Source organism: Ursus arctos, chromosome X (genome assembly GCF_023065955.2).
Source record: "Ursus arctos isolate Adak ecotype North America chromosome X, UrsArc2.0, whole genome shotgun sequence".
NCBI lineage: Eukaryota > Metazoa > Chordata > Mammalia > Carnivora > Ursidae > Ursus > Ursus arctos.
The window spans coordinates 28,180,341-28,207,829 of NC_079873.1; positions in this window are offsets into that span (position 1 = coordinate 28,180,341).

The window sequence follows — 27,489 nt, forward strand, 5'->3', positions numbered from 1 at the left end:
TTTAGAAAGACATAAACTGCCTACTTGCTTCTGCCTCTTGGTAGTTCCGTATCTTGGCCATTTCTCTGAACCTTAGTTTTCTCATAAGTGAAATAGTATTAACAGTACTAAATGCATAATACAATGGGGATACCTGGCTGGAGGAACACGTGCATGGGATAGTCAATACATGTCACTTTCCTCCTTGTTTTCCAAATACTCTTTCTCCTATTACTAAATGGGAACAGTCTGACCCAAATATCCTTTGCCTGTTTTCTCCAGGTGTCATGTTTATTCAATCACTCATTTCCCTTCCCCATCATCACTTAAATTTCTCTATTTATTCTACCCTTTCCTGTTTCTTCAGATCTCAGAGCACAATTTATAAAATAGCTAGATGGTTCACAATAAGGAAGGGGTGAGTTGTTCAGCATTATAATAAAATTTTGTTTTATTGAATTGTTGAGGTAGTGACTGTATTCTAACTTCAGCACCATGAGAAGTCCTAAAAATAATTATGAATAAAACATGACTCCCTGCGTTTAAGTAACTCACAGTTAGAAAGAGGAGATGCATGTGAAGAAACGATACTTGATGCAGTTATCAACAACTTAGTGTGAATTCATTTTAGATACTTTTCTCAGACTATACTGAAGAAGGAGGGATGGTCCCAGCATAAGAATGCTGAGAATTAGGCTGGATAAGTTGTCCCTTAAAGGGAGGTGGGGAATTGAAGAAAGTAGGGTTTAGTAGCACTAAGTAATACTCCACTTGGTTTGAAATTCTATTACTTGAAAGCAAATACCATCCCCCTCCAAAATCTTTGTTTTCTGATGGCACTGCAAAATGCAATTATCAAACATTTCCATCAGTGGAAATCATGAGGAAGAAGTTATTCAAGTACATTAAGCACTAAAGAAAATTTGGGTTTTTAATCATTTCATGTTGTTTCTAAGAAACTCATTTTGGTCATATTGCTCTACAAAATTAATATTCCTAGAGTTTATTTGGGCTTTCTCTCGCATGGATACATTTGGAATACAGATTCCAAAGGAAAGTTAGTGATTTTGTTTTATTTTACCTTTCTCAAATTAAGATGTTACTTATAATCAAACCATATGACATCACAACTTGTGAAGCTAAAATTCCCTTTAATCAAGCTCTCCTTTTTACCAATATTACTAATGCACTGTTTGTTTCCAGCACTGTTTTAATACTTTTTATCCATGAGAGTGGAGAGTCACAGAGCATTTTATATATTAATGACACTTGTAGAATTTGAAAGTAAAATGATCTTCAGGAGAAATTATTTTATTTACCTGCATTTTAAATATTCTAAATATAATTTTCATAACACTTATATTCATTCATTTCATTAATTAATAAACAGAGTACATATCAGAAGGTAATACCTACAATTCTAGGTAGTCCCAAGTTCCTAAAGTCCTCCTCAGAAAAACCATAGGTAGAATTGGATATGTATGATATTAGCTCTTCTTCTGGGTAATATGATATAAAAAACTAGATCATCCACATGTAATTCTGATCTTACCCTCCTAATTATTCAGTCCTCATTTTTTAATATAATAAAAAATTTTCATGTTGTTTTGTATTATTCCTTCAAAGAGGCCAGAAAAAATCCACAAATTCCATGTAAGTAAATCTCCCTTCCAGACATATTTATTAAGCATCAACTTGGCATTCATGACTTTAAAACTCCTGAAATATATCATAGAATTAAAATCACTATGACAATATTTCCAGCAGCATACTTTTTTTTCCCAAAGCAATAATTTTTAACATCTTTATGTCCATTGAATTTTTACTGTTTCTATTTCTTAAATCCTTCGTGTTTTAAATAGTAGTTTTATCTTTGAATACAAAAACAACTTATTTCAGTATAGAGACTCTTATAAAGAACAATACAGTAAATGCCATTATTAGGTATTAGGCCAGAATGTGGACAAATATTATTCTTACACTAAATATGGGTATCCTTATAAACCTATTGCACTGCAGAGTTTAAAATTTCTACAATAACAATGGATATTCACTAGTTTGTACAAATAGGAAAGATATATTATGAAGAATAAAATGAATAATTTCACAGCAGAATTTGGATTTCCTGCAATGAGTATATCAGCAATAAAATATGGAAGTTACTTTATCGGTAGTACTAGTAAACTTTGGATAGAGAAGAAAGCAACTGTGTTCCAAATGCCTCAGGAGAACGTTAGTAGCATCATTACAAATGCCAGATATTCACTCTTCTATCAGGGGCACATATTTGAAATTCACTGTGATCTCAAATTTTCCAAATATTTAAATTATATCTGGTAAAGTAATTGCCATAATAATACTTGCCTTGGCCGTAGGGATAGTCCCTTTTTCAGGGTTAAAACACAATCATTCTATTAATAATAATTGACTAAAGTGCAAATAGTCACTAGGGGAAGATATTGGCGTTATTGATTTTGAGGATCAGCAAACTGAACTTGGCCATTTGATAAAAACACACAAACAAAAAAAGTAATATCCAGCTGGTAAAGTCTTGTGTCATCAGATAACAAACTCCATTTCAGGGTACAGAACACTGTTGGATGAACTGACATTTAAGACCATCAATATATATAGTCCATCTAACTGCCTCTTTAAAATAATAATATTTCCTTTAGTGAATTGAAAGCCATTAAATATGCAAGTGTCATACTATGTAAGAGTGGTATTTTAAAAGTATTCCATAGGGTTTGTTTTCTCTCACTGTGTTTTCTGTTTTTCACCTCTATTTTCTAATTATCGATCACTGATTTTCAAAATTCTGTCATTTCTTCTTTCTTTGTTCTCAAGATCATTTTCCTTTATTTTCCTCTTTTCTCTCTGGCTTTATATTTAAATCCATTCTATTTCAAACAACTAATTGAAATTCTAGTCAAACAAGAAATTTTTAAAAACAAAAACACCTTATCAAATAACTCCTGGGCTGGGCAGTCCTCACATTCAGAATGAAGCAGAGATGCCGTGAGGGAGAAAACAATCCAAGGGCTGCCATGTTTCCTGATCAACCATCCCAGTTCGAGTTTTAGCTTATGGGCATCCCCACAGTAAACTCAGTGAATTCCTGTTGTTTGCATGAGTCATCATTAGTTCTTCTCCTTCTTACTCCACATCTAGTTCATATCCTTCAAAATATTTATAGATTCTGAAATGATCTCACAGCATCCAAATGACCACTGTGGTCCAAGTACCATCATCTCTCTGGATTCTGACATAGTCTCCTGGTTGCCCTGCTTTTGCCTTTGCTCCATTAAAGTCTATTTTCCAGCAGCAGCCAGAGAGATCTTTATAAATGCATGACAGATGATGTCATTTCTCTGTTCAAGACCCTACTTAGAGTAAAAGTAAAAATGCTTAAAACGGTTTATACAGGGTGACCTGCCTCACCCTACCTCTTGGCTCCTGTGACCTTATCCCTCATCTGTCGATGCCTATCCAACTCCATTCCAGTGCGCTGGCCTTGTTCTTCCTGGAATCTCACCATACATGTTTCTGTCTTAGTTATTTGCACCTGTTTCCTTTGCCTAGCAATCTCTTCCCGTAGATACCTAATCAGCTCCCTCCCTCACTTCCTATCACTTTGAGGGGTTGTCCTTCCCCTGTATTCCTTGTTCCTTTTATCCTGTCATTTTTATAGCAATTATTACAACGTGTTGTAGCATATGTGAATTTATTATGTTTTTGGTCTGTCAATTCCCACTAGACTAGAAGCTCCATGATGGACAGTGATATTTTTCCTACTGGATCCCCAGTGCCTAAAATTGTAATGGGTACACTCAATAAATATTTGTTGGATTAACTAATTAATACATAACAATTAAATATCATAATTACATAATTAGATCATAGAATTTCACACAGAAGGAATGTATGATAATTAGAAAGGAATAGGAAAAGAAAATATAGACAAAATGGGAATATGAATAAATAGATGGAGAAAATTAATTAAAAATAAAACATGCATTTACATCTTCACAATAACAACTAAACTTTGCCATCATATGTCTAGAGATCAAATGTAAATATCAGGAATAAACAGCAAAATACGTGAGAATTAAAAGGAAAGGACATTTAATAATGATGATTAACTTAAAATGTGATAGGTTAATATTTGTTTTTATTAGTTTTTTTACATAAATGTAGGAAAGAAAAAACATGAAATGGAGGAAGCAATGGAAATGTACAATAGATAAAATTTTCATTATTAATCTAATATGTTGTCTTAGTTTTACCACCGACTACTTCCTAATTCTTAATTTAACTTCAACTCTTTAATGTATATTTTAAGTTGTAAGCAAGTTTCACAGAAATTATGACTAAAGAAATATACAGTACAATGTTAGTATACTGTTGGCAGAAAATAAGTATTTGGACAAAAGAGTACTGCTTTTCAAAGAATTTTCTTAGAACAAGCACAGTCTTACCATTGAAAATTAAAACCTGATCTAGGTGAACTGATATATTGCTTCCATGTCTGATTTCTAAGATTCTAATGTTTTTAGTGCTTATACGCTTTTGTTGTAAAACATTTGATCCATAGGAGTGTATATTAAAAATATGTTCTACCACATAGTTTAAGATAACTACAAGTGATCACAAAAGATATTATTATACTGTTATTTGTATATTTTCCAGGTATTGAGAAGAATTCATAGAAATCCATTCTACCCCCCCCTCCTTCCCTTTATTTAACAAGTATTTTTTGAGTGATTATAATGTATCAGTACACTGGGAACAAAAATTCAAAATCCCTACCCCTTTAAGACAGACTAACCATCCTTCTTTTCTTCTTTCCTTTTTTATTCCCTCTTTTTCTCCCTTCTTTTGTCTCTCTCCTTAAATTATACAAGGAATACAAGAGTACACCATTCCCCTCTTTCCCTCCTTCCCTCCCTCCCTTCCTTCCTTCCTTCCTTCCTTCCTTCCTTCCTTCCTTCCTTCCTTCCTTCTAGAGGTAATAAAGGACTATACACATAAAAGACCCATATGATACAAAGTGTAGAGTGAAATATAAATATAACTCTCTGCTCTCCTTCTTGTATTCTACTATTTAGAGAATCATATTTGTCCTGAGATCGGTGCCCATTTGGCCATTTAAATTTCCTTTACTTACACATGGTTATGCAGAAACCTGTATATATTTTGTTCCTTACATAGGATTTATAACATTTTTATTACCTTAACAATATATACTTTATTTTTAAAAAATAACTAGAAAGCATTATACAGAGAAGGTGTAGCCCAGTTTATTTAACCACTCTCTTATGATGGCTGTTTTAAATTTACTTGTTTGTTTAAGCTATATAGTCAGTGCTGCAAGGAATGTCTTGAACACTGATTACTGGACACATGTGTAGGGTCTCCATAAAATAATTTCTTAGAACTGGAATTTGTTAAAAAAAAAAAAAAGTACTGGCTTTTCACATTTTGATAGATACCAATAAATTACCTTCCAAAAATGGTTAACAAATTTACTCCAATGATAATGTATTCATGTACCCATTTTTTCACATTTCTAGTAACATCTAACATTATTGATCTTACTACGATTAAGAAAAAATTATATTTTGCAGTTTTCTAATTTGCTCTGTTAATTTTTAATAACTTCGTGCATATTTTCGTATGTTTATTGGCCATTTATATTTTGTATTTTCTGACTTGCCCTCATATGTTTTGTTAACAATTGACTTGTGTCATTTTTTATGGAATATGTAGAAACTCATGTTTTTTAAATGTTTGTCTTCATTTACAAAATGAGTTACAATTTTTCCTACATTGTATCTCTCCATTTGACATGATATATACTAAAATATGTTAATATTTTTATTTATGACTCCTCTGGTATTTAGGAAGGCCTTTCTCACAGTGACATTTAATGCTTTCAATGATTATTTTTTTATCACGTAGCTCTCTACTTCATCTAGAATTTATTTCTGTGTAGAATTGAAATAGGTCTAAATTAATTGTATTTACTAATGGACAGTCAATTGCACTAGCAAGCATTTATTGATTTAGAGGATAGTCTGTTCTTCCCACTGCTTAGAAATACACCACTTTGTTCTAGACCACAAGCACTGCTTCAGCTCTTTAGCCTCGGAAATTTATATTTGTAGAGCTCTAGAGTGTCATTTTTCTCATTATCTAAACTTGTTTTTCTAGATTTATTTCACAATTTGCATGATGACCACTTTACCTAATTTAAGTTTAATCTGGAAGAATCTACTTAATACAGAGATGTACATTTTTTTCCCATTTAGAATATGTCTGGTTTAAAAATCACAACACTGTTTATTTTAGGCACTATTTATTTTAGTTAAGTCTGCATGGCAATATGTTGGTTTGATGATTCTTTTTATAGAGTACTAAATATTTCAGGATCAAAAACAGCTTTGTACTTAACTCTGAAACATTATTCTGCAAATATTGCAAAGGCCTTTGCCCGAAGCATGTAAAGTCTACCCTGAAAATAACTGCTTTTCAAATTAACCCTGATTTTGTTGTTTTAGAATTAACTAAAATTAGCTTTTTTCTTCAAGAAAGATTAAATTTATATTGACCAAGGCAATTATGATTGAACATCTGACTGTTACATACAGAAATTTTCTCTATCCTGGGACTCCAGGGTCATGATGATACTCTCTAGCTCCATCCATGTCATTACAAATGGCAAGTTTTCATTCTTTTTTATGGCTGAGTAATATTCCATTACACACACACACACACACACACACACACACACACACACAAGTTGGGGAGGGGCAGAGGGAGAGGGAGAAGCCGACTCTCCACGGAGCAGGAAGCCCAACTCAGGGCTCTATCCCAGGATCCTAGGATCATGTCCTGAGCCGAAGGTAGACACTTAACTGACTGAGCCACCCAGGCACCCCATTTTAAATTATTTTTTAATGTTTAAATTTTTTTTTCAAATTTAAGTTATTTTATTTTTAATCCTAATTTAATTTTTTTCATTTTTAAAACTTTCAATTAGTTTTTGTGTTTTGTATTTATTTCTACCTGTACTATCTACCATCACCTGTTTCTTATTTGTCTATTTCCCCCTTTTTACGACTATTGTATATAACATTATAAACATTATGTGTAACATTATAAATATACTAGCAAACTTGGAGGGCATAAATTATCACTGAGCAAAATCCTTTTACCACTTTCTCCCCAGTCTCACACTTTGAAGGTAATTCTTGCTAACAGTTCTCTGTGCAACGTTCTAAATATATTCTATGACCGTTCAAATGGAGATAAGTTAAGGCTAAGACAAACATGAGATATATACATATATCTAAGTGTGTGTGTATGTGTATTTTAAATATAAATTAAATGATATAATTCTGCATTAAAAAACATTAAATTATTTTTAAATTATTATCTTGTAAAATATTTTATTTATCTATTTGACACAGAGAGAGAGAGCTCACAAGTAGGGAGAGCAGGAGAGGGAGAAGCAGGCTCTCCGCTGAGCAGGAAACCCTACACAGGGCTTGATCTCAGTACCCCGGAATCATGATCCCAGGAGCTCGGGATTATGACCTGAGCGGAAGGCAGACGCTTAACCGACTGAGCTACCCCCCCAAAAAATTATTACATTCTTTAGGCATTTTCCTGTCTCGGTACTTGGAGATTTATCACATTCTTTAGTAAGTCTCATTTGTATTGTAAGTCTACCTGTATCTTGCAGCCTCTTTGCACTTTTTAATTTAGTCTGGCTTTGTAAATCAAAGAATCTAACCAGTTAGAACTGTACTGTATTTATTTACTAGATGTGATGATTGCTTAAAACATTCTCTTATGAATAAAAGGGGCTGAGCCTTTGGAATTTATCTCAAATAACTCTTCTTTGGAGCAGCCTTCACGGACCATTGTCTATAAAGTTGTACTTCCCAACACACACTCCTACCTCTATCACACTCTGTGTATTTCATTTACAATAATTGGCATAATATGAAATTATCATATTTTTGCTTTAGAGTCACTAATAATTAGTCAAAATGCTTATCTGTCTGCCCTCTTTACTCTGCTTCCCAGTATTTAGACACCGCATAGTGGATATTCAGTAAACATTAACTGAATGATTGGATTCATGGACAGGTGGATGAGTCCCTACTGTATGACTTTTATTCATATAATTTTCCTTCTTTATTTACCTGTTCTCTCACATTGTGGAAAATGACAATACCAGATTAGCGAACCCTAAGAAAATGACCTATGATGAATACAAATTAGAGGATCTGGACACCTAAGTGTAATTTCATGAAAGAATAAACTAAAATTGAGCCAAAAGTTGAAAAAATTGTTAAGAATAACATACAGGTTTTTAGAATCATTTTCAGAGCAAGACTCACAACAATAAAAATCACAGTTTAATTTATTGGGAGTGCATGGGGCAATGTTATGAAGTGACAGAAAAAAGTAGAAAGTCTCAGCTTCTATTTTGTTTCAATTTTTTAAAGATTTTATGTATTTATTTGAGAGGGAGAGAGAATGAAAGTGAGAGTGAGAGAGAACACAAGCAAGGTGAGGGGCAGAGGAAGAAGCAGGCTGTCCATTGAGCAGGGAGACCGATGCGGGGCTCTATCCTGGGGCTCCGGGGTCATGATCTGAGCCAATGACAGGCACTTAACCAACTGAGCCACCCAGGAAACCCTCAATTTTTTTTCTGTCAGACTGAAAGCATTAGACTGGAAGGGATAGAGCAAATATTGTCATGAAAAAAACTGAACCTTGAAAAAAGAGGAAGGAGGAAGAGAACACCATATCAGATGAGTTGTGTTACAAGACTGAAGGTGGGGTCTTGGCATGGGATCCCCTAAAAGTCAACTTTGACACTAGGATGTGGGTGCAGGTAATTGATTTGAACGATTGTGTAAGGAAGCACAGAAGGGAAGGGTAAGGTGGGGAAGGGAGAAAGGCAATCAAAGGCATTTCAATGAGTGGTTTATACCATACTGACACCATATCTGTTACACCATCGGGGGTTGGGATCAAAGCATCAGCAACTTTTAAAGTTCGCCAGGGTATTCCAATATGCAGCCAAGTTTGAGAGCCAGTGTTCCAATCCTTATTATTTAAAGTGTGTTTCTTAGAGCAGCAGCAGCAAAAGCAGCAGCAGATGGGAAATACTGAGACTGCAGAATCTTGGGTCCAGCCCCAGACCTACATAATCAGAATCTGATCTTTTACAGGATCCCCAGTTATTCATATGAACATTGAAATTTGAGAAACTTTCATTACTGCACACTGGAATCACTTGTGGAGCTTTAAAAGTACCAATACCCCAAGCCAAAAGGCACCAACTCCAGAAATACTGATTTATATGGTCTGGGGTGCAACCTGGGCATCTGGCTTTTTACAGTCTCACCCAGCTGATTCAATTAAACAACAAGGTTTGCTAATCACCGTTGTAGATAATTTCTGTTGGAGTTATATTTTAAAGATGTTTATAGATTCTCCCTGTAGTATCTCAATGCCTAGCTCCTATTAAACTTATGCTCTTGTCACAGATGCCACTTTTATGCTTCACTTTCTCGGTCATCTCTGGATCCTGTTCCTTTCTATTTTATTCTTCTATAGTTTTTCATCTCTTATTTTTTTACTCTACTACTGCTTCCTCATTTGATACTTCTGAGACTACATTTACAACTGAGTCAGAGTTTTCCATCTTAGCTGCTGTTAGAAAAATGTGGAAAGCTTTAAAAAAAAATATTTATGTCTAGGTGCTACGCCTGAGTTTCCGATTTAATGATTTGTGGTAGGCTCCATTATGTTTTTTTTCCTTGAAAGCCCTGCTGAAGATTTCAATGTGCACTTAGGTTTGAGACCCTCTGAGCTTATTTATATTGTCTGGAACTTTGAGAGACAAGCAGAAAAGAGAAAATGATCACAGAACACCTATTAATGGCTTCCTGTGGAATTTCCTTAATAGTTTGGTCAGTGCATCTTCATTTTGTTGCTTAGCACTGTAAACTTACATGGTTATAGTGCTCAACAGATAGTTGCTAGAAAGCTGAGGAATAAAAAAATCCTCAAAAAAATCTATTGTCACAACACCTCCATGTTAGATATCTTTCCATGTGGCAGATGAGGTTATGTGGCTGAGTGAAAATCACCAGGAATTTATGGTGATTAAAATAAAATGGATCAAGTTACCATTAGTAATGGTTTCCTAGTTAAGGACCAGAGCTGTTCACACTTTCCCCATACTGCTCCCAGGGTACCCTCATGTGTGTCCTGCTAAAACATATATAACCCAAAGTTATCAAATGCTACAGCAGTTCTAAATTTGAGCACTGTTGAATTTCCTGGATTTTCATGAAGACACTTCCCATCGATGGACAGAAGGCAGATTCCTTGTTCTGGAAAGTTCCCCTTCCTTAGGTTTTTTTTAGTTTTCTTAATAAAAAGTGATTTTTATTTTTTGGTATTCAAAGAATTTTCACTACCATCTATTAAATGGGCATAATGGTTACTTAATTTGTTGTGATGAGATAAATTATTCATAGGCCATAGTTTCTTGGTCTATAGGAGATGCTCAGTATGGTAATTCTTTTTTTTTTTTTTTGAGATTTTATTTATTTGACAGAGAGAGAGAGAGAGTGAGAGAGGGAATACAAGCAGGGGGAGTGGGAGAGGAAGAAGCAGGCTCCCCACCGAGCAGGGAGCCTGATGTGCGGGTCTCGATCCCAGGACCCTGGGATCATGACCTGAGCTGAAGGCAGACACTTAACTGACTGAGCCACCCAGATGCCCTTAGTATGGTAATTCTTATTATCAGTACTGAATATCTTCTAAATAGCATCCAGTAAGGGGCAGCACTTTGTTTACTATTAATGATAATAGTGAGCATGGGACTCATACAATGCTTATACACATTCTAAATTTATTTATGTGATGACATGAGCCTAGAGTTCCCCAAAGTGAGAAATGTGAAAACCTGGTCCCCCAAAATGTTAACGAACTTCAGTCTCAAATAGATTCTGTGATCAACAGTGTTTGGAAAACATTAGTCTGAAAAACTTTCAATAGATTTCTCTCTGAGGGACTATTCAGATCCTTTGGTATGGTCTTACTAAATTAGAATATCCTGGAGGGTTATAGTACCTGATACAGCATTTCACAAACTTATGTGGGCATTTTGGACATCTTTTTATATTATGGAGTTTTTCCTCCCTGGAGCACATTTTGGACATGCCCATTAATGAAACCATTAATGGGCACTACATCAAGTCAGTCAGGCTCTTGAACAACTGACTTCTCTGAAATGTGGTTTAATGTTAAACATTCAGATTCTCTCATACTTGATAATAAGAAAGATTCCTATGGTATATAACTTTCACCTTTGCTATAAAATTTTATTGTAGTCAATGTACACTTTATCATACAATGTTTTTAGATAAATTTCTATTGAGAATTTTTAGGACTTTGTGTCTGGCAATACTTATAATTCCTGTGAATAAGTGGTATACTTTCCCATGCTGATTATGAGAGCTAGGTCCATAAGTCATGTTTGGCCTTCCTTTCCCAAAAGCCAAAAGTCAAATTTTATGTACTTTCACAGCAAATTTAAAAAGCTCTAATTTGGGGAGATATTTTAATTACTCCTTTCCCTAGACCAAATAATCAGAGTCTACTCTATATTCTTATGGTATGTGGGTTTTGTTTGAAGCCCCTTCAAACAACTTCAGAGACATGTGGCATAGAAGTAAACTTTATAAATGGAATTCACTGTCTCTTATCCATTTTTCATGCTTCTTCTAGGCTATCTGTAATTATGCCCAAGCTTCAGTCACTCTGTGGTTTTCATTCTGGGACTCAGCAGGGACCATTTTTTTTCTCCTCAGGAAACCTTGCCACTTGAGTAGGAAAATGCCTCCTTTCCAGGCAAAGCTATCAGAAAAACATCCCCTTCTTTCTCTCTCATCTGTCTTTGCATTTCCAGGGCAGAAAGTCCTCTATATCAAAATGATTAAAAAGCAAACTGTAGTTACAAGCTCCTGCCTTTATTACTTTAATGAACATCTATAGGGTTTATATGACCTTTTCTCAGGTTAACTGTAATTTCCATCTATGATCTCTTGAGATTTCCCATTGAACATTGGCCCTGCCATGTTTTTAAGGATTGGATCAGTCATCTCTTTGCCCTCAGATCCATTCTTGTCCTTCCCCTGCTTTGTCCTGCCTAATCAGATATCGACCACTGAAGACTACATTTCCCAGGTTCCCTTGCCAAAAGAATTCCTGTTAGGTTTGACCCATAAGAAGTGCCAGCAGGAGATCTGCAGAAGAGAGGGAGAAAGAAGACCAAGTATTTCCACCCCCTGCCTCTGAATAAGCAGTGTCTCCATGAAGTTGCTGTTTCTGCAACATGTTTCCTCTGTAATTCCTGCTTTCAAAGACAGGCTCTTCATTCATGGTCTTCACTTTTACCTCTCTGCCCCAATTGTGTTACTTTAACACCACTTCTTACCTTACCCCCTTTTTCATTTATTTTATTTTTCCCAGCTTTACTGAGATACAATTAACATAATAGTGTGTAAGTTTAAGGTATACAAAGCAATGATTTGATATATGTATATATTGCAAAATGATTACCTTGATATGGTTAGTTAACAGATCCATTACCTCAGTTACTTTTTCTTTCTTTCTTTTTTGTGGTGAGAACATTTTTTTAAAAGATTTTATTTATTTATTTGAGGGAGAGAGGGAGGGAGGGAGCACAAGCAGGGGGAGAAGCAGAGGCAGAGGCTGAGGGAGAAGCAGACTCCCCGCTGAGCAGGAAGCCTGATGTGGGGCTCCACCCCAGGACCCTGGGATCATGACCTGACCCGGAGGCAGATGCTTAAATGACTGAGCCACCCAGGCATCCCTGTGGTGAGAACTTTTAAGATCTACTCTCTTAGTAACTTTCAAGTACACACTAGAGTACCATTAACTATGGTTAACATGCTGTACAGATCCTCAGAACTAACTCACCTTATAACTGAAAATTTGCACCTTGTGCCCACCTTCACCCATTTCCCTCATCCCACCCCCACAGCAACCACAAATCTATTCTCTGTTTCTATGAGTTTTCTTTTATATTCTACCCATAAGTGATATCATACAGTATTTGTCTTTCTCCAACTTATTTCTCCCAGCACAATGTCTTCAAATTTTATTCATGTTGTCACAATGGCAAGATTTCTTTCTTTTTAGGGCAGAATAATATTTTATTATATATCTGCATCTATATCTATATCTAATCTGTATCTATCTATATCATCTATCTATCCACCCTACATTTTCTTTATCCGTTCATCTGTTGACAGGTCGATTATTTCCTTGTCTTGGCTATTGTAAATAATTCTGTAATAAACATGTTGGTGACGAGGGTGCATATATCACTTCAAGATAGTGATTTCATTTTCTTTGGATATATACCCAGAAGTGGAATTGTGGCATCATATGGTAGTTCTATTTTTAATTTATCGAGGATCCTCCATACTGTTTTCCATAGTAGCTGTACCAGGTCACATCCCCACCAACAGTGCACCAGGCTTCCTTTTTCTCCTCATCCTCACCAGCACATCTTATCGCTTGCCTTTTTGATAATAGTCATTCTAACAGTTGTCAGGTGAGATCTTGTTGCAGCTTTGACTTGCATTTCCCTGGTGATTAATAGTGATGTTGCCACTTTCTCAAGTACCTGCTGGCCATTTATGTCTTCTTTGAAAAAAAAAAAGTCTATTTAGGTCTTTAGCACATGTTTTAATTGAATTATTTGGTGTTTTTGCTATACAGTTGTATGAGTTCCTTTCTCTCATTTATATGTGTTTTATATACGTGTTTTAAGTTTTTATTTAAATTCCAGTTAGTTAACATACAGTGTAATATCAGTTTCATGTGTACAATATAGTAATTCAACACTTCTGTACAATGCACTGTGCTCATCACAACAAGTGCACTCCTTACTCCCCTTCACCTATGTAACCCATCCCCCCACTCACCTCCCCTCTGGTAACCATCAGTTTGTTCTCCACTGTTAAGAGTCTGTTTCTTGGCTTGCCTCTCTCTCTCTTTATTTCCCCTTGCTCATTGGTTTGTTTCTTAAATTCCACATATGAGTGAAATCATATGGTATTTGTCTTTCTCTGAGTTATTTCACTGAACATGATACTCTCTAGCTCCATCCATGTCATTACAAATGGCAAGTTTTCATTCTTTTTTATGGCTGAGTAATATTCCATTACACACACACACACACACATGCACACACACACACACACACACACACACACACCCCACTTCTTTATCCATTCACCAGTCGATGGACACTAGGGCAGTTTCTATAATTTGGCTATTGTAGATAATGCTGCTGTAAACATCAGCGTGCATGTATCCCTTTCAATTAGTATTTTTTAACTCTTTGGGGTAAATACCTAGTAGTGCAATTGCTGGATCAGAAGGTAGTTCCAGTTTTAACTTTTTGAGGAACATCCATACTGTTTCCCACAGTAGCTGCCCCAGCGTGCATTCCCACCAACAGTGCAGGAGGGTTCCCCTTTCTCCACATCCCTGTGAATACCTGCTGTTTCTTGTGTTGTTGATTTTAGCCATTCTGACAGGTGTGAAGTGATACCTCATTGCAATTTTCATTTGTATTTCCTTACATATTTTGCATATCATCTCCTTAACAGATATGTGGTTTACAAATATTTTCTCCCTTTCTGTACATTGCCTTTTCATTTTGTTGATCCTTTCTTTTGCTGTGCAGAAACTGTTTAGTTTGATATAGCCCCCCTTGTTGATTTTTGCTTTTTGTTGCTTGTGCTTTTGGTGTCATATCCAAAAAATCATTTCCAAGACCAATGTCAAGGAGATTTTCCCCTATGTTTTCTTGTAGTTTTACGGTTTCAGGTTTGACATTTAAGTCTTAAATCAATTTGGAGTTATTTTTTGTAAGGGTCTTGTCCCCAATATCCCTCCATCTCTAGGAAGGGTAAGAGCTTCACGATACTGAAAATCTCTGGGTTATTTCAGGTTCTTGGTTTGCATTTTCATTTTTTCCAACATGTTTAAATATTTCCTATTGAACAATCTGGTGAGGGCTTTCTTTTCCTTCCTGAAATCTGGCTGATATGATGATTTAAATATAATTTTAATTCTTCCGAGTTTTATTAAATCCTTAAGAAACTTAATATATTCAGGTTTTTGGATCAACTTTTAAACACTATATATTTTTAAATGTTCTCATGAAGTGATGACATACCTATATCGATCTATCTAGTATTCTACTTACCTATGCATCTATAAACATTAACACGTTGTGCCTTTAGATTTTGGTTGCACTAGTATCTGTACACACAAGACATGCATTTATTGACAAACTCTAAAAACTCCTTTTGCACATACTAAGTTTTATATTAATTTTACATTTAAACTAAAAGTATGGAAGGAACATATGTTAAATACAAATTCTATATGAAAATATTGGGTGTGTCTCTTTCATTGCACTGTTTTCCAGAATTAATAGGAGTAGAAAGATGCAAATATTGCATGTAGTAACAGCTAAGCGTGACTGGCAATAGTTTGGCATTATGGTTAAGAATTATTGCTGAAATATACCATTTATAATGTCTGCTGCTGATATATAAGTAATTTTGTTGGATTGCTGCTGGGAATTAGTTTTATTTCCCACGCTACATGCATATTTTCCATTTCATTTGAATAAACACTGAAGTATGCGATGGTCTCACCAATTATAATTTTCATTTATCTTATACAAGAATGAACATCACTACTTGGCTCTGAAAGCTGGTTTGACTTGCAAGGTTTTACTTCTCTTTCCTTCTGAACTAACATGTTCACAACAGAATAGGGCAGATCAGGGAGAGTATGGGCTTAAAATTTAGTTTCACTGAAAGAATGAAAAGGGACACTCTGAGTAGTTAGAAAGTATCATTGATTTTTCTCAGCATGATGATTGGTACAGAATCTATTCTGGAGTTTCTTTTTCATCAAAAAGGACTTAAGGTAGACTTAGATAAAATTATAGTATTAAGAGCAACTTCCATAGAGAGGAAAGCATTAGAACATAGGTTTTCACAATGTTATTAAATACTTATGCCGTATAAGTAATGGGACCCATATTAGCAAGAGCATTTTTTTAGTGTCTTGATTTTGAGTTTTAATCAATGGCTTTATTTTTATTTATTTTCAAAATACTAGTTATAGTTAGTAAAGAAGGTATAGGGAAGCAAAAATTGCCACCCCAAAATGTGTCTCTTTGTCAGGTGGATTATTCGAGGTTGATTATTTTTAAGAAACAGAAGCCTTGGGAAGAACCTTTGACCTTTCTCCTAAATTCCTAAAATAATTTAGATAGAGGACCTGCTCCAGGAAGGAAGCTGCTATCACCACAGATAACTACAGTATGATATGACACCCAGGGTGGTAGACATGGAGGAATTTAGCAATGTCTGTTTACTAAAATTCGTCTCTGTGTCCTGTCATTTCTGTGGCCCAGCATATATTTGTTTACCAAGTATTTATTTACTCTTTTCGTCTTTCTGTGAATTGTCTTCCTTCCCTCTGAAGCCCCAGACCCCTACCCCCATATCCTTAGCTCTAGATGGCATATACGCTTCAGTTGCTTGGCTGCCTGTGGGCCTCATATTCTTATGAAGCCCCCATGCATACATAATTATATTTTACTTCCTCCTGTTAATCTGTCTTATGTCAGTTTAATTCTTAGACCAGCAAAAAGAATCTTGGAAGGTAGAGAAAAATGTTTCTTTCCCAACAGAGATTATAAATAACACTGCTAATACTTGGGAAAATAGGGACAAGAGTGAAAAGGCAGGTGACTTTTAAACTCTACTCAACATAAATTGATCAGATTTTCTTAACTTACTTGTTAGTATGGAAATGAGTCACCCTCTCTCACCTGTCCTGAGGATTTTACGTCTACCTTGAGACGAAATTCTCAAGATACCTTTTTTAGGGTATAAATAAACAAAGTATACTGCAATAATGACATATTTCCAGTTTTGTAAAATCTTATCTCTAGAAAATGAACTTATTTTTTCTCAGCTAAAGTGAAGTTTGCCTTGGTTTTTGTGCAAAAAGATCACTGAGAGATGCAGATTGTTTCAAGCACCCTGAAATACTGAAGTCTATTCAATTAGCACACATCTGGCTGTCCCTGACTTGCTTACTTATACTTTTGACTAAAACAGTTACAAGAATATAGGGGGAAAAAAGAGAAAGGAATTAGGTGGTTAATTACATGAATCCAGAAGAAATACTAACATCAAAGGCTGTGAAGCAAATCTTCTAGTGTTAAAAAGAAGACAGTACACAGCTACATCAGCTTCTTTCCATCCACTGTTTTCTTTGGCTTCAGTGAAAATCAGAACACTATGTAGTTATTTATCTAACAAAAACTAATATTTGAGGCATCATGGGCTGGGTCACTTTGGTGCCCCTATATTCATCACACACGTAGTAGTTCAGGAAGCTGGATCATGGACATGAACTGGTGATAACTGAAGCAGAGCTGAATTTGTCACCCCAAAATATGCCCCTTTGGATAAGGTTTATCTTGGGCTGGTTATTTTTAAGAAAGAGCAGACACAGGACAAGCTCTGAAAACCAAGTAGAAGTTACCCTTTTGTAGGAGACATTTACATGTATAAAGGAAAACTCCACATGTAAGGGTTTCTCCTCTGTATCAGGAAGAGCAGGATGACTCTAAATCTCTAGAAACTCTTATCAATGAAGAAAACATGGACTTAAATCTTCCCAACAACCTCACCTTTTTTTACTGTGTTCTGATAACCTCCTATAACTGGCTTCTCCATCAACGCCTTCTTTTGTCTCTTGCTGAAGATGGTATTTAAGGTGGTACTTAAGTCCATTTGGGGGAGTTACTCAGTTTTCCTGGGTCTCTCCTATATACACAGGAGGTATACATGTTATTAAACTCCTGGTTGCTTTTTGTCCTGTTAATCTTTTATTCCAGGGGTTCTCAGCCAAGAAGCTAGAAGAGTAGAGGGAAAATTATTTTTCCTCCCTGTACACGATCAACATTCTAGGAAGTGTCATTTTTCACAAATGAAGTGCTAATGCAGGAGTATAATTAGGAAAAAATCTAGTAGGAGTAGTATTCTCCAAGACTTTGGAATGTCCAGAAATGGAAAGAATCAAACTTCAAATCTTTGTTCCCCATTCTCAGTGAATAGCTGTTAGATATTTTTAACTGAAATGTTAATTTGTCTTTAAATTTATATCTTAAATGAAGATGCATTCAGTTCCTCAACTGAGAAAAAAATGAAGCTATAGTCCTATGGAGATGAAACCTTTCTCTGTAGCCTTGAGGAAAGACTATATCTCTTCTATGTTTTGGGGGGTTGTTTTGTTTTGTTTTGATTTATAAAAGACAAGGGGAAAGATTTCAAAACAACTGCTAGATTTTTTTTTAAATTACAAAGGAACATGACCTCTAAAAAACTAAAACAAAACATCATTAAGCATTAACAAAATTAGATGAAGCCACATGACTTATATATAGGGGGAAAAATAACATCACAATATACTTAGGTTTAATTATTTTTCTTTAAGTTTTTCTACCTTGCAGAAAACTTTTTTTCCTCCATATAACTAATGTTTTTCCATTTTAATTATATTCGGCATTGCTACAAGGTAACCTTTTTGGAATTTAGTGATAAAGAAAAAAAGTCTTCTAATCACTAAGATCAAATTCTTCTATTTTCCTCTACAATAATCTGATTTTAGATTTCTCAATCTTAATCTCTATATCTGAAAAAATGAAAAATAATCCCCTGTATTCTGTTGTTTTAAAAATGTAATTAGTACTTATATACATAGTGTTGAGGAGGAATTTTTTTCTTTTAAAAGATTTATTTATTAATGTTAGAGAGAGAGGTGGGGGGAGGTCAGAGGAAGAGGGAGAAAGATAATCTCAAGAAGACTCCCTGCTGAGCTGTTTCTTAAGTAGATTTCATTTAAAATAATCAATATGCCAAAGTGTACATTTTTGGTCAGCCTATCCTTGGCCCCTACAATAGGTAAGCCATTGTCCAAATTGACGGGGTCATAAAAACACATTCTGAAATGGATGTTAACACAAAATATCACACTCTGAAATTTCTTCCATGGGCAAATAGGTAAAAAAGGAAACTTCAACAATTATAGGTGAGTACTGATAGCAGTTTTGGATATAAATACATGGAATAAATATGGCTAGAAAAATTGATTATAAAAGAGGCACCTGGGTGGCTCAGGTCATGATCTCAGGGTCGTGAGATCAAGCCCTGTGTCAGGCTCTACAGTGGGTGTGGAGCCTGCTTAAGATTCTCTCTTCCCCTCCCTTTCATGTGTGCTCTGTCTCTTTCTCTCTATTTCAAAAAAAAAAAATTGATTACAAAAGAGCAAAACAAAAATCTTAAAAGAAAGAATTAAATAGTGATAAAGGTACATTATAGTGAACTGGTTAAGGTTGAAATTGAAATTATTGAAGAATGGACTTTGGTCAGGGATAGCACAGAAACAGGTGTATTAAATTTCTATCATGTGTTGGGGAAGACAGATTTTCAACTAACTTTTGAATACGTGTCTTGCCACTTAAGTTCCTCAATATATATTTTGGATTAAATAAATTCATAGTCAAAAAAAGAGAGACAGAAAATGGCAAGGAACAATTGAATCAAAGAGCATAAATTATTGAAATAAAGCTAATAAATTATAAGGAATAAAAATATGACAAGCCGAACTCCTCTATCCAAATAAAAAGTACTATTATTCATTTAAAGAACAAAATCATAATACACTGTAACAAGAAAACATACATATACACACACAGAGATATTTCAAAATAAAAGGATAGATGAAGTTAGCAAACAGTTGTGCAATATCAAAATCAAAGCACAGTAAATTTTCGTCAGCGTTAAAGAAGAAAATAGTATAGTTTTCTATTCTTTAACAGCCTGATTCAGAATGATGGCATTACATTAACAAATTCTTGAGCACATATTACTGTTTAAAAAATTAAAAACAAAAAACAAAAAAAGAAACCATAGGAATCAGTAGCAGATACACATTTTTAGGGGATTTGTAATGTATCCCTCAACATTTAAGATAATCGAGAACATTTTAAAATATGACATCAAGATTTCTTGATGTTCTAATAGGTCTATTTAAAAAATTGAAACTGAAGACAATAAAGCATTTTAAGCTTTGTTCAAACATTTACAAAAATGTATCATATAAACTATAAATTGTACACGCCATAATCCCTACACACAATCCTTTTTCTTTTTTAAAGATTTATTGATTTGTTTGAGAGTGAGTGAGCACAGGAGGGAGGGAAAGAGAGAGAGAGAGAGTCCTAAGCAGACTCTGCACTGAGCACAGAACCCGATGCAGGGCTCAATCTCTAGATCCTGAGATCATGACCTGAGCTGAAATCAAAAGTTGGATGCTTAAGTGGCTGCCACCCAGGTGCCCCTAAACACAATTCTTTAAAATTCAAAATTAATAACAGCTTAAAATAGCAATCCATAATAAAAAATATTGAAAAATGGAAAACAAAACACTTTTCTGCATTTAGTAAAAAAGTAATGAGAATACAAAATTCTATACAATTTTTTTTCATTTCTAAACTTCTTTTAAAGATTTTATTTATTCACTTGAGAGAGAGAGAGAGAGAGAGAGAAAGAGAGAACAAGTGAGGGGGGGAGGAAGAGGGAGAGAGAGAAGCAGACTTCCTGCTGAGCAGTGAGCCCAACTTGGGGCTTGATCCTAGGACCCAGAGATCATGACCTGAGCCAAAGGCAGATGCGTAACCATCTGAGACACCTAGGCGCCCCTCATTTCTAAACTTTTAATAAGAATAGTAATAAACAACTAAATGAACAAAACAAAATAACATCTAAATTAAACAAGTCTAAGGAATTCCAAAGAAAGGAAAGCAAAGATGCAGGAACATATTGTTCTTGTTTCTTATCATAGAAATTAATAAGACATAAAATATGAGGTTGTATCTACTCAATTAAAATTCTCAAATATGGATGCTTTCAAAAAAGAAACAAACAAAATAGAATTAATCTAAAATCTAAATCAAAAATAAAAGGAAGCAATCACAAATACATTTAGAAATTAGAAAGCAATATAAACAAGCTTACAATCATATTGTTAACAGATTTTAACATTCATAAAAATGGATCATTTTCCAAAAATCATGGAATTAGTTAAAAGAAGAAGTAGAAAACTTGAAGAGAAGGATAACCATGGAAGAGATGGACAAATGATTATCATCTCTAAAACTAACTGTTGAATGAATTTTGGGGTGAATATTTTAAAGTTTCATAGAAAAAAATAATTGTCTTACTTTAAAAATAGTTCAGAAACAAAGAGAAAGATGAAATATATCTAATTTTGTATTTTATAAAATTGATAAAGCTGAGAATTATAAAACAAATTAAGACAACTACTGACCAAACATATTTATAAACATAGATTTTTAAAAAGTCTTAGTAAATTACTCTAAGTTTAAAAAGAAATTCATGTTCTAATATAATGAAAGAGATGGTATTACAGGAATAAAAAATATTGTCTAATACATTTTAAAATTTTAATTTGATAATAGACTTCCTAGAAAGAGAAATACTCCCAGTAGATATAAAAAACTGCATTTCTGGAAGTCCATCACCTATTTTTTTTATTTTTTGGTCGTGCAAAAATATTTTACTAGGCATTCTGGACAAAAAGCTTTCATGTTCAAACAAGTTTGTGAGTATACATACAGTGGAGTATATGGAAGGCATATCCTGATCCCTCAGTTTCATCTGGAGTCTACCTTTCTTGCTTCTTTAGCCAATCATGTAACCCTTAGTAGACTAATTGTAGTAGCACTGGCATCAGTGAAGAATTCAATATGAAGCATAAAACCTAAGTGGGTCTACTTAAAACCCTTTTATGTACATATATACAGATCCAACAATCAAAGAATGCAAATCTCCATATGTCAGTGGTCCTTTCCATACTGCACAGAAAGATTGAAACCAACATAAATAGAAATAAATTGAAAAAGAAATAAGAAAATGATAGCCCTTGATATAAATTTTGCTTTTGGATACAGACATCCTACAATTTCTCCTATAAACTAACTGATAGAAGAGATCCATTCTTTAGAAAATTTGAGTACAATTTATAATAATCTAAAACACGTTAAAGCTCTAGGTATTAATGAGAACATATTTCTTGGTCACATAACATCACAGAAACTTTTAAAGGTTAATTTGCATCATGAATCTCCAAGAAGGCTGGCCAAATTTATTTAACTATGGAACGTACTTTCATTTTGAGAACACATGCTAGATAACACTACCTCATGACCTAAAACAGGGAAACAGGCCTCTTGATCTGTTTCTCTTTACACATCCTTTTTCTATTCTTTTGCTCAGAATAAACTAGTCTCATCTATAATCTATGAATATCTGTATTGCATTCTGAAACTGTATCTTTGTTGAAGATACGGTGAAGAAGAAAAAAAATGAACCTAATGTCAATTTTACAATTAGTGACCTTCTTGCCTTATTGATTTTTATTTAGCATACTACAGGGTTTTAGTTGCTGAGCTATGAGGCAGTATAATCTACTACTCTGTATCTTAAAAGGCAAAAATACTTCTAACATAATCATGGATATCCAAGTTAAAGCATTAGTTGATATTATATTGAAAACCAGAAAAGATGGCAAACATGAATGCCATTACTAATTTCAGAAAATGTTAAGGAAAAAGTCTGATCTAAATCAATATTTAAGTAGTCATGTAAAAAACATGAACAATGTACTAAAAATAACATAATTTTCCTTTTTGGTACATGCTATGCCTTGAAATTCTAAAATAATCTCTGGAAATAACGGATAAATAATGAGAGTGCCATAAAGTGAATAGGTATTAGGTAAATACTAGAAGTGGTATATGCTTACAATTATTAAATTATTTCCTAAATGTTTTTGGTTATAGTAGCAACAAAACCAGAACTATAATGAATAAATTAATAATACGTGAAATATATTTGAAGACAAAAATGTTTAAAAATGTTTTAGAACCAATGAAAATGATATATGTGGAAAGAAATACCATATTTCTGAGTATGATTATATTTACTTACATGCATACAGACTCTTAAAAATTATATGTATAATCTTACAGTTGTGATTACAAAGTAAACTTCAATGGATTATTATCATTAATTTGATACTTGCCGCATGATTCTGAAGCTCACCTTTGCGGGAACACATGGGTGAAAAGAGCTAACACTTTGCAAATGAAGAGTGTTGTTTCCTTTTCTGGTATAAAGCTGATGAATTAAAATAGTTGAATGTGTGATAACCGATTGGAAAAGAGAATAACTTGTGCAAATGCAGTTTCAAAAATGTTAAGGTCTGATGAAGATAGCATAAAGAAGTAATGAAGAAGAAATGGACTAGACCACAGCTATCACAGGTTAGTTTCTCTTGAAAAAAAAAATGCTGGAAGTGTTTAGGGTGAAAGATGTTCATTACAGATCAATATCTGTGAAGGGAGGGGGGAGGACACAGGATCAAGTCAGACTGCAGTGGAGGCCTGATCATCCTCAGCCATCCCAGCAGGAAGCTCTGGAGTGAAGACTGCACACAGTTTCCTCAGTTGGGCAGAAATGGACAGGCCTTTACACCAGAGTTGGGCTGCCCGCGCGAGAGTGGTGCTTTACTTAAGGCAGCTCTCAGCAACAAAAACAGACCCTGGTGCGTGGCTGACAGTGGGAAGCTATCCACTGACCACACTCCCAGCAGCTGGGCAACAAGTACTTTCTTTTTTTTTTTCCTTTTCTCTGGCTTACTTTATTGTAAGAATACAATATATAATACATAAAACACACAGAATATGTGCTAATCAACTGTTTATGTTATCGGTAAGTCAATAGTAAGCTGTTAGTAGTTAAGCCTTTGGGGAGTCAAGTTATACACAGATGTTTGACTGCATGGGAAGCCAGCACCAAAACCCCCTTGTTCTTCAAGGGTATATGGTTACTCATATGTGGAACATAAGCACTAGCATGGAGGACCATAGGGGAAGGGAGGGAAATATGAAAGGGGAGAAATCAGAGAGGGAAATGAACCATGAGAGACTATGGACTCTGGGAAATAAACTGAGGGTTTCAGAGAAGAGGGGGCTGGAGGACTAGGGTAACAAGTATTTTCTTTAAAAGGGGGCTAGGTGGTGCCTCCACAATGTTGTTGACTCCACTCCTTTCATTCATAACTAAAATATCCTTCCCTGTTTTATTTATTTTATTTGTTTTAAAGATTTTATTTATTTATTTGACAGAGACAGAAAGCTAGAGCATAATCAGGGAGCTGAAGAGGGAGAGGGAGAAGGAGAAGCAGGCTACCCATCTAGCAGGGAGCCCAATGTGGGGCTTGATCTCAGGACCCTGGGATCATGACCTGAGCCAAAGGCAGACACTTAACCAACTGAGCTACCCCGGTGCCCCTTTCTCTCTGATTTTAGAGGTATCTAGTAATATCTATAAAAACAAAAGAAACGACAAGGAAAAGGATTAACAGATAAATATAACTAGGAATATCTTCTAATTTCACTGTCAGCAATATGGAAATAGTTTCTATTCCAAAACATCCAGAAATTCTGTATTTCTGAAAGGACTGAGAACTAGTTAGCATATTAAAGAGTACCATGCCTTCAATGTGTGGTTTTGCAGAGTTTTTGTAATCCCAAAGGAAAAGAAATCATCCTGGGATCCATAGGAATTGCAACTGAAAGCAGTAAATAAAACCAGAATTTTCAGACAACTCATTCAGTAAAAAGTAGGTCAAAAAAGTCTTTCCTCGAGGGAGTTAAGATGGCGGAGGAGTAGGAGACACCTTTTTCAGCCGGTCCCCTGAGTCGAGTTGGATAGGTAGCAGACCAGCCTGAACATCCACGGGACCAGCCTGAGACGCAGGAAGATGCATCTGGATCTCTACAAATGAACATCTCCAGCGCTGAGTATTGAGGTACGAAGCGGGGAGCCGTGAAACCGTGCACAGATATCGGAAGATAAACAGAAGGGGGAGGGAGCCGCCGCGTTCGGGCGTCGGGAAGTGGCAGCCACCTGCACGGGGGAGCAGGCGGGCTCAGAGACGGCACCCGCGAGAGAGCGGACTGAGACAGTGAGCCAGGAACATGCGCCACCAGACTGAAACGGAGCTCCGGTGCGCTCACTGGAACCAGACTGAGACTGGGAGCTCTGGGAGCGCGCGGGGGCGGCTGGCAGCTGGCGGCGTTAGAAACACAAAGGACAGAGACACGCCGGCCCTGGAAGTGAGGGGTGGGATGCCGGGTGTGGGGCGCACATCCCGGGACGCTGCAGGGTTGAGCAACACCAACAGTAACAGAGTTAAAGTGGCCAGAACATCAGTGGAGAACGGTCCGCGATCCCTCTGTTCTGTGACAGAGGCTGAGATTCGGCCACTGCTGCTCTGACTCTCAGAAGAGGCACAGCAAACCGCCAGGGAAAGCCACCAGAGAACAAAAGCCTGGAAAGACCGGCTCACAGTGTGCCCATCCCCATCCCCCCTCGCAGGAGACATGGAGACCCTACCCAAACAGGGTTGCCTGAGTATCGGCACGGCAGGCCCCTCCCCCAGAAGGCAGGCTGAAAAATCAAGAAGCCCACATCCCTAAGGTCCCTATAAAACAAGGATGCACGGCCTGGGTCCCAGTCAATAATGTGGGCTCTGGACAACCCCACAACCTCTCCTCATCAGAATGACGAGAAGGAGAAATCTCCCCCAGCAAAGAAAAGACAATGAGTCTGTGGCCTCTGCCACAGAACTAATGGATATGGATATAACCAAATTATCAGAAATGGAATTCAGAGTAACAATGGTCAAGATGATGTGTAGACTTGAAAAAAGTATTAATGAAAATATTAATGAGAATATAGAATCTCTAAGGGCGGAAATGAGAGCGAATCTGGCAGAAATTAAAAATTCTATGAGCCAAATGCAGTCAAAACTAGAGGCCCTGATGGCCAGGGTGAATGAGGCAGAAGAACGTATCAGCGAATTGGAGGATGGGTTAGTAGAAGAAAAAGCTAAAATAGAATCTGGACTCAAAAAAATCCACGCTCAGGAATGTAAGTTACAGGAGATTACTGACTCAATGAAACGTTCCAATGTCAGAATCATCGGCATCCCCAAGGGGGTGGAGAAAAACAGAGGTCTAGAAGAGATATTTGAACAAATTGTAGCTGAAAACTTCCCTAATCTAGCAAGGGAAACAAACATTCGTGTCCAAGAGGCAGAGAGGACCCCTCCCAAGCTCAACCATGACAGACCTACACCACGTCACGTCATAGTGCAATTCGCAAATATGAGATCCAAGGATACAGTATTGAAAGCGGCCAGGGCAAAGAAATTTCTCACGTACCAAGGCAAAGGCATCAGAATTACGTCAGACCTGTCTACACAGACCTGGAATGAGAGAAAGCGTTGGGGGGCATTTTTAAAGGTCTTTCAGAGAAAAACATGCAGCCAAGGATCCTTTATCCAGCAAGGCTGTCATTCAGAATTGATGGAGAAATAAAGACCTTCCAGAATAGCCATTGACCAATTTTGTAACCACGAAACCAGCCCTACAGGAGACATTAAGGGGGGTTCTATAAAGGTAAAAAGGCCCAAAGAGTGATACTGAACAGAAAGTCACAATCGATAGAAACAAAGACTTAACTGGCAACATGGCATCATTAAAATCATATCTCTCAATAATCAGTCTCAATGTAAATGGCCAAAATGCTCCCATTAAATGCCACAGGGTTACAGATTGGATAAAAAGACATGACCCATCCATTTGCTGTCTACAAGAGACTCATTTTGAACCTAAAGATACAGTCAGACTGAAAGTAAGGGATGGAATACCATCTTTCACGCCAATGGACCTCAAAAGAAAGCTGGGGTAGCAATTCTCATATCAGACAGATTGGATTTTAAGCTAAAGACTATAGTTAGAGACACAGAAGGGCACTATAATATTCTTAAAGGATGTATCCAACAAGTGGATATGACAATTATAAATATATATGCCCCCAATGGGGAGCAGCAAGATACACAAGCCAACTATTAACCAAAATAAAGAGTCATATAGATAAAAATACACTAATAGTAGGGGACCTCAACACTCCACTATCAGCAATAGACAGATCACCTAAGCAAGAAATCAACAAAGAAACAAAGTTTTCAATGCCATACTCGACGAGTTGGACCTCATAGATATATATAGAACACTACACCCCAGAACCAAAGAATACTCATTCTATTCTAATGCCCATGGAACATTCTCAAGAATAGACCATGTTCTGGGACACAAAACAGGTCTCAACCGATACCAAAAGACTG